The sequence below is a fragment of the Euprymna scolopes genome, chromosome 46 (assembly GCF_053919585.1).
Source record: "Euprymna scolopes isolate OS-2025 chromosome 46, ASM5391958v1, whole genome shotgun sequence".
In the NCBI taxonomy this organism is placed as follows: Eukaryota; Metazoa; Mollusca; class Cephalopoda; order Sepiida; family Sepiolidae; genus Euprymna; species Euprymna scolopes.
Window position 1 is genome coordinate 40,563,952 of NC_136527.1, and position 10,139 is coordinate 40,574,090.

Below are 10,139 nucleotides of genomic sequence, written 5' to 3' on the forward strand. Positions count from 1 at the left end.
AAAGAAACAGAAAATAACATTTTATATTTTTATATAAAAACGAGGTGTACAAATTTTTTCTGGCTGATGAAAAATGTACTGTTCAACATGTTTCAGTTGGTAGCAATGTATGAAAATAATAACGATTTACTGTTTCCCCCTTGCACACTGCTCAGTCATTTTGAACGAATGTCAAATTGAATCTCTTCTGTTTTCCATCATTCTTCTTTAACTTAGTTTTGAAAGTGTAAATAAGATGGCAGACATCACTTTGGAAGGATCACAGAGAAAACCGTACATAACGTGCACCTAAGCTTAATATTAAGCAAGTTCCTCAACATGACACCTTTAAAGTCAACTTAATTTGGCTCGAGTATGTTTCCAAATATACTGACACTCAAAACCTGCAAAAGCCGACAGCCAAGCGTTCCTCATTCATACAAGCTGATCTGAGTGCTATTGAGTTGGCTAAGAATATCAATAGCATATCGCATAGAAAATTGGCCCATTTAAACAATGATCATATCACGCTAGGACTGACCAGTAATACCTATAATGTGTGTCAATTGTAAAGTTTTGTAAAATAGTCATGTATTTTAATTAGAACCGAAGAGAATTGGTCAATTTGCATTTTTGATTGCATATTCTTAATTTTCTCTCTTTCTCTTGTTCTTCCTTTTTGAAGAAAGCCATTTAACCTATGCAGGAATAAAGTTGGCTTCGAAGAGAGGAAGGAAAGACAAATAATTTTTATTAGTTTCTCATGATTTGAGGGGAATTTGTTTTGGTGGGTGACAACTACGTGGCCATAAAGTGGGTGCTCATTTTACATTAAATCTGTAATGAAGTGATACCACACTTTTTAAAAAAAAAGTACATTTTTTATATCATGAAAACTATTTCTTTGCGCCATTGTTAAAGCATATATTTGTTTTCAGCACCCCTGAAAACATATAAAAGTTGTAATCGTGAAAGCGTTTTTTTTTTTTGGGGGGGGGGGGTAAAGATTCCAGACAATAACTGGAACAACTGCTTTATAGTTAACAATGAAAATTAATTATTTTAAATGATTTTAACTGGTTTAAAGTAAAAAACAAAATGATCAACGCATGTAGGAAAGTGGCGCGCTTCTGTGTACTTGTGACTAATCTACCAAATTATCAAAAAATGCCAATATTTAAAATTTTTAAGTTGTGTTCTGTTTCTAATACAAAGTTCTAGTAAATCGATCCCCCATTTTGGAAACATTGACTTTTAAGCCAATTTTGAGAGTTAAGTTTTGATGTTTAGTTGTTGTTTTCTCCTTTTTTTAATTAAATTTTTGTATTCTAATCGATTGATTTCCATATAAGGGATCGATGTATTATAAACTGTTGCACACATAAGTATACCAAAGAGTTTTCCTGTTAATTCATTTTGAAATGCAGTTATCAAATTTTCTGTTTGTTTAAAGAATGCTGATAATTAAAGAAACTTATTATATTGTAATTTTAAGTTCTCTCAAAAAGACATTCAACAAACCTAGTGAAGCTAAAATATTTTTTTTTAATTTTGTCTTTTAATAAAGCCCGAAGACATGAAAGAACAGAAAAGAGAAAAATCTGTATAAAGATATGTGTCATTCCTTATGTTATCAGTGGTGACCATTTCTGTATGTGCAAGCATAAGCATATTTTTGCACAAAGTAGTTTCCTGATTATTGAGCAGTGTAACTCCTTATGTTATCAGTAGTGGCCAATTCTTTACATTGTGTAATATTTGAAAAACGACTTATTTGCGACAAAGTTTAATGGGATATTCGTTTTCAGCATACAAAATGCTATAGAAATCGTCATGTTAAAGGTGATTGTTAAGGTCGAAAGTAAGTAAAAATTTACCAAAACGGTATTCAGGCACCCCCAACCAAAAAAAATTATAACCGTGTTGCCTGGAAGTGGGTGCTCATTTGGTGCTAGTGCACTTATTGATCTGCATTATTCAAAAAAATTTTTTTTTCTTTTTTTTACATGGAAGTCACCACTTATCAGGGCCCAGAGGCCACTCGGGGATAAGGGTTATTGCTTGTACAGTAATCAATGGGACAATATCGTAGTAATTGTTAGTAATGGAGATCTGATAAAGTGTCTTATTAAGGGGGTGGTTTATCAGGAATTTGTTTATGTTAGACTTGAAGACATCCAAGTTGTAGTCAGGTAGGAACCAGGAAAACGGAAGAGAGTTCCACAGGCGTGCACTTCTAAGAAAGAAGCCTTGTTCATGGAATCTGTTTTGATTTAGACAGATAAAGAGTGGGGAAAATTACTGACAGTGGTTTCAGCTTGACGGGTGTTTTTCTTGAAAGATGGGCGAGAGCGGACCAGAGATTGGAGCTAAGACGAGCACTTCCATTGGAAATAACGATCAAACAAGGACACGCTTGCAACGTACCTTCTGAGGTTGCAGGGAAGAGAAAAGGGCATCCCCTACTAGGCTACAGAGTCTATTTTGTACTCTGTCAAAGCAGGATAGGCTGTTTTTAGCAGCTCCTGCCTAGATATGGCAGCAGTACTTCATCCTTGGACGTACTTGGCTTTTATATAGATAGAAAATTGCATCAGTAGTGAGATATCTACTGGAGCGGTAGAAGAATACCACCATTTTTCCAGCGACCTTGGCAACAGACTTGATGTACATGTTCCATTTCAGATCAGGAGCAAAGGTCAATCTCAGAAGTCTGTCAAAACATGGAGCCTCCCCAAGATAAAAGCCATCTATTTCAATTGATGCCAGATGGGGATCAGAGCATTGATGATGTAAAGATAGGAGCTTGGTTTTAGATGCATTAAATGTAAACAACAACCTCTTCCCCCATTGTACCACATGCTCAAGATCAGAGGAGAGAGAATCAAAGAGAACTTTGTCATTTACGGCCTTTGATGTGTTGCCATAGATGGTCGTGTCATGAGCATATATGTCAATGAATGATTTAAGTATGTGTTTTGGGAGATCATTGATGTAGATCAGGAAGAGAGTTTGGCTCAGGATGGACCCTTGGAGGACACCAGCATTAATACTGTGGGCTTTTGATTTCTGCCCATCAACCACTTTTCTTATGAACCTATCAGAGAGAAATGATTTATTAATTGAGAAAACATGTCCAGTTATACCGTAGCTGGAAATCTTGTGAAGTATGCCTTTCCGCCATACCTTATCGAAGGCCTTTGATATGTCAAGAGCAATTTCCCTAGAAAGGAAGCCTTTGTCGTGAGATTCCCTAATCTTTGAGATATAACCATTAGCACATCTGCTGTAGATCTAGCAGAACGGAAACCATTTTGCATGAAACCAAGAAGGTTATTTCTGTTGAGGTGGCCGACTACTTCTGTATTTAATATGGATTCCAGCAACTTACCCACGACACACAGGAGACTTCTTGGTCTGTACTGAGAGGGAGATGACCTGGCACCTGAATTCTTACATACAGGGCATACTGATGAGGTTGTCCAGGGTGTTGCGAAGCACTTCTCCTTAAGACAACGCTTAAACAGTTTTGTAAGCATGGGGGAAAGTTCTAGTTTAAGCTTTTTCAACATTATAATTGGAATGCCGTCAGGGCCAGTTGCTTTACTGGAATCAAGGTTCTTGATCAGCTTGGCGACATCATGCACAGGTATTTGTATGCTGCATAGTGTGTTGTCTGTTATAGGAGGAAATATGGGGAGTTGATGCCCTTTGTCACACAGGGTAGAATTAGCTGCAAAGTTCTTGGCAAAGAGTTTGGCCTTGTCTGATGTTGACGAGATGACCTCAGGTCCATTGATGATAGTTGGGATAGAATGCATGCTTCTGTTCAGGATCCTGTTTGCTATTTGCCAAAACTGGTGATAATGAAGCCGCTGCTCAGCTACTTTGGATTTAATGGACTGAGCATATAGCTATCTTGCATTTTTTTGCAGTGGTTGCTGGCAGTCCTGAAAGCAACTTAAGTCTCAGTACATCTATTATGTTGGCAGCTATGGAAAAAGTGATTTCTGTGCGCGATAGCAGCAGCACATTCTTGGGAGAACCATGGCTGGCTGTTAAGTTTTTATTGGAATTTCTTGGATGGTATGAATCGGTGATGCCTACAATTAACCATTCGGTAAGGTCTGATACTATAGAGGACACATACTTTTTAAACATTGAATGCAGAGGTAGATCAGATATAAATGTACAGAAACTATCCCAGTCAGCCATAGAGTATCGATATACTGTACAGTGGAGAGCAATATAAAAGTGATCCCCACTTTTGGAAAAAGTGATTTCCTCATATCATTAAATCTAATTCTCTGGTTCACTTTTGAAGTATATATTCGTTTTCAGCACATCCGAAAAACTATAAAAAGTTTTTATTGTAAAGATTTTTTTTTTGCTTTAGTTTTTTTTTTTGTTTTGCTTTGTAGACATTGATCATTATTTTTTTATGTTTAAGGAAAATAAAATAATAGATTAATGATAATAATCCACTGAGAAAATTGAAAAAAAGATGAAAATAAAAACCATTAAACAATGAAAAAACATTTAAGATTTATAGTTTTTTTTATGGTAAACAAAAAAAAAACATTAGTTAAAAATATTTAAAATTCATTAAAAATTTTTTTCTTTAGTACAGGATAAAGAAGTTTTTTATGTTTAAGTCAGTATTGAAAACAAATCAAAAAATTGACAGCGAAAAAATGTTAAGCGATAAATCAACATTTTCATTAGGATTATTCGTTTAGTAAATGTAGCTATCTCGCTTACATTTTGTAGTGAATAATACATAGCTTACCTGAGTGTACCTATTTACTATGCCTCCCCACGGGACAGAGTTAGACACCAGGGTCGTTTTTTAATGTGGAGTACAAAAATAAAAATTGTCTCAGTCGTGAAGGATTTCTCCTCCACCGAAAGAGAACAAGAAATGGAAGTGCAGCATGTGGAGAAAAGATACTGCACTTTCTGAGTGTAGCTGCCAGAGGTGAGGATGCTTTTCCAACCGTCAAGAAGAACATTAGCCTTGTGGTTATTTATACCAATAGAGTAAGGTAATTGTTATAAAAACCTTACTCCTTCGTGAAGAATCACCTCATTCTTTTATTTTATGTTGCTGTGGTTACAAGACCTGAGAAAACCGTCGCGAAGAAGATTGTATTTTTTTCGCAACCTTTTTTTTCAACAATTTTTAACGTACTTTTCCAAATGCGTAAAAATCGATACTAAATTCATATACTTACGTTTTTTTTTTATAAACTGCTTTCGATTAACTTTATCTGCTTTTATAAAGGAAACGATTTTTCAAATGTGATTGACTTCACAAGCTCAACATAACATTCAAGATGACGAACGGAAGAGCAGAAAACAAAATTGAAAAGGAAAAAAAACACAATAAATAAATCATTTCGAAATAGAGCCGATCTATTTGGTGAATATCACGGATAAAATTAGTATTATTTTATTTAATATTTTAATATTTACATGAGAGATAACAGATTACAAGTTTCATCTTTATTAATTCTCTAATTCGTTGCATGTGCAATTTAATGGCGGAAACTGATAGTTTTTATAGCCGCCTTTTCGTATTTTTATTTATTTATTTATTTATTTTTTTTTTTTAGATTACTGTTTTTTTTCTTCTTTTTTGTATTGTGTTTGAAACATTTAAGCCTAAAGTTAATCTGGTGCTTGTGCAGTTTACTAAACACATCACAAATGAAGATATTGAAAAAGAACCATATTATACGTGTCTAAAGTTACTGAAAAAAAAAACAAAAAAATAAACACGTGAAATGTTTTTACAGCGTCGTTAGAAACTGACACTTAATTTGAAAGATTAATATTTTTTTCTTGACTATTTCAAAGATAATTAGTAAATAAAGTCTTAAAATATCGATTAAAAAAATACATCTTTTTTGTGCAAAAAATAATAATTAGACATAAAGCCAGTACAATCAATCAAAGCATCCGTATTTGTCTAAATTAATGATTAAAAAAATAATAACGAATCTGATATTCAAACCCGTCGTAAATTTACCGTTAACATGGTATTAACCCCTGCACCCTCGCACTATTTTGTGCCAACTCACCGCCATCGTTTATGCTATTCTTACATGATGCGTTCGCACATGAACGCACGTAGTAAGGTTACTTGTTACATCGCGGAAGAATATTTTAGCAGACATTTGAAATAACAAGAAAATTTTCAAAAACAACAAAATGTGGTTCATTTTTCTGTGTTACGTAGTTTTATGCTTTTTTAATTGATCTAAAAAAAAATTAAGTTTTCACGATCGGTTTACAAAAGCATTTTTATTTTTCGTTTTTTTTTTTTTTTTTTTTTTTTGGAGGTTATTCATTATTCAATTATAGAACTTGTACAACATTTAACAGAACAGGTGCTTCTGCGATTTAATTTACCATTTTTCCGTAAGTAACGCCCCCCCCCCACCAATTTTCCATAAATAACGACCTTCCCTAATTTTCCGTAAATAACGCCTTCAATTTTCCACCAAATTTTCCAAGTAACTCGCCGACATACACCGAGCAGAAGAATGTTTAATTTTTCACAAAAATTCTGTTTACATTTGGGGTAGGGCGGTGGTGGGGCAGGGGCAGTAAACACGTAAATAAATGTTATTTCATCTTAATACAGTGATTTCGAGTTCTTGTTATTTTCTGGAGTTATTTCTATATTTTTTTTTTTTATGTATGTGAGGATGTGCCTTGGTGGAAACCTTCTATTAGTCAATAATCTTGTTAAATTTACCTTTAACGTTCCTGAAGATACTCTACTACTTTCGACTTCAAGAGATTCCTGCACCTGCAACCTCAGTCCTAAAAATTGATAAATCCCAATTATGAATGGGTTAGGGCGAGCAGAACCGTCTGCATCGACGAGCAGTAGCCGATGTAACCACAACCTGTGTCGTTTCCATGCACATTATGGAGAGAGGGCTTTTAAGTGCCACAAGCCCTGCTCGTTCGTTCGAACCAATAATCCAGCAGGAAATGACCAAGCCAAGCAGTAGGAGTGACAGATACTTCTTGCCACCCCCATACACGTCGCACCTTCTATGTCATAGACAGAAATACTGGTACACGTTTTCTCGTTGATACTGGCGCAGAGGTTAGTATCATACCAAAAAGACTGGTGAAAGAAAAGCGGCCCCACCCCCAGTCAGCCCTCTGTTTACAAGCTGTAAACAACTTATCTATCCCGACTTTCAGAGAAAAATCACAAACATTAAACTTGGGTTTTCGACACGTTTTCCAGTGGGTATTTATAATTGCGAAGCTACCAGTTCCGATCCTGGGAGCAGACCTTTTACACCATTTCAGCATCCTCGTGGACAACAAGCACAGGAAATTAATCGACTACAACACTGGATTCATTGTGAAGAGCAGGATTAACCATACAGCAAGAATAAACCCAGTCCTCCTACTGAGAAATGCAAAAGATGCGTACACTGACCTTTTAAAACATTTTCCCAACATACAACGTCCCGTTCTTAGCAATAAGATTAACCACAATGTTACTCATCACATTCACACCAAGGGACCGCCTGTGAGCGCACGCCCGCACAGACTCAAACCAGATCAGCTAAATGCCGCCAAACAGGAATTTCAGCACATTAGACTTAGGTATTATTTATTTATTTAATTTTTTTTAATTACATTTTCACCCCAAACAAGGCACATTGCCACTCAGGTGTAGGGGGCTACTATCAGGGTCAGCAACTACTGGGGCACTATGTAGGGATTTGGGCAGCAAGATGTCGGTTCACGTTGCACTTGAACTTCTGCATGTCAGTACAGTTAGGGAAGCAGGATCCTGGAATGGAATTCCAGAGTCTAGCGGTTCTGGGGAAGAAACTACTGGAGTAGAAAGATATTGCATCAGTAGTGAGATATCTACTGGAGCGGTAGAAGAATACCACCATTTTTCCAGCGACCTTGGCAACAGACTTGATGTACATGTTCCATTTCAGATCAGGAGCAAAGGTCAATCTCAGAAGTCTGTCAAAACATGGAGCCTCCCCAAGATAAAAGCCATCTATTTCAATTGATGCCAGATGGGGATCAGAGCATTGATGATGTAAAGATAGGAGCTTGGTTTTAGATGCATTAAATGTAAACAACAACCTCTTCCCCCATTGTACCACATGCTCAAGATCAGAGGAGAGAGAATCAGAGAGAACTTTGTCATTTACGGCCTTTGATGTGTTGCCATAGATGGTCGTGTCATGAGCATATATGTCAATGAATGATTTAAGTATGTGTTTTGGGAGATCATTGATGTAGATCAGGAAGAGAGTTTGGCTCAGGATGGACCCTTGGAGGACACCAGCATTAATACTGTGGGCTTTTGATTTCTGCCCATCAACCACTTTTCTTATGAACCTATCAGAGAGAAATGATTTATTAATTGAGAAAACATGTCCAGTTATACCGTAGCTGGAAATCTTGTGAAGTATGCCTTTCCGCCATACCTTATCGAAGGCCTTTGATATGTCAAGAGCAATTTCCCTAGAAAGGAAGCCTTTGTCGTGAGATTCCCTAATCTTTGAGATATAACCATTAGCACATCTGCTGTAGATCTAGCAGAACGGAAACCATTTTGCATGAAACCAAGAAGGTTATTTCTGTTGAGGTGGCCGACTACTTCTGTATTTAATATGGATTCCAGCAACTTACCCACGACACACAGGAGACTTCTTGGTCTGTACTGAGAGGGAGATGACCTGGCACCTGAATTCTTACATACAGGGCATACTGATGAGGTTGTCCAGGGTGTTGCGAAGCACTTCTCCTTAAGACAACGCTTAAACAGTTTTGTAAGCATGGGGGAAAGTTCTAGTTTAAGCTTTTTCAACATTATAATTGGAATGCCGTCAGGGCCAGTTGCTTTACTGGAATCAAGGTTCTTGATCAGCTTGGCGACATCATGCACAGGTATTTGTATGTTGCATAGTGTGTTGTCTGTTATAGGAGGAAATATGGGGAGTTGATGCCCTTTGTCGCACAGGGTAGAATTAGCTGCAAAGTTCTTGGCAAAGAGTTTGGCCTTGTCTGATGTTGACGAGATGACCTCAGGTCCATTGATGATAGTTGGGATAGAATGCATGCTTCTGTTCAGGATCCGGTTTGCTATTTGCCAAAACTGGTGATAATGAAGCCGCTGCTCAGCTACTTTGGATTTAATGGACTGAGCATATAGCTATCTTGCATTTTTTTGCAGTGGTTGCTGGCAGTCCTGAAAGCAACTTAAGTCTCAGTACATCTATTATGTTGGCAGCTATGGAAAAAGTGATTTCTGTGCGCGATAGCAGCAGAACATTCTTGGGAGAACCATGGCTGGCTGTTAAGTTTTTATTGGAATTTCTTGGATGGTATGAATCGGTGATGCCTACAATTAACCATTCGGTAAGGTCTGATACTATAGAGGACACATACTTTTTAAACATTGAATGCAGAGGTAGATCAGATATAAATGTACAGAAACTATCCCAGTCAGCCATAGAGTATCGATATACTGTACAGTGGAGAGCAATATAAAAGTGATCCCCACTTTTGGAAAAAGTGATTTCCTCATATCATTAAATCTAATTCTCTGGTTCACTTTTGAAGTATATATTCGTTTTCAGCACATCCGAAAAACTATAAAAGTTTTTATTGTAAAGATTTTTTTTTTGCTTTAGTTTTTTTTTTGTTTTGCTTTGTAGACATTGATCATTATTTTTTTATGTTTAAGGAAATTTAATGGCGGAAACTGATAGTTTTTTTAAGCCTAAAGTTAATCTGGTGCTTGTGCAGTTTACTAAACACATCACAAATGAAGATATTGAAAAAGAACCATATTATACGTGTCTAAAGTTACTGAAAAAAAAACCAAAAAAATAAACACGGGAAATGTTTTTACAGCGTCGTTAGAAACTTATACTTAATTTGAAAGATTAATATTTTTTTTTTACTATTTCAAAGATAATTAGTAAATAAAGTCTTAAAATATCGATTAAAAAAATACATCTTTTTTGTGCAAAAAATAATAATTAGACATAAAGCCAGTACAATCAATCAAAGCATCCGTATTTGTCTAAATTAATGATTAAAAAAATAATAACGAATCTGATATTCAAACCCGTCGTAAATTTACCGTTAACATG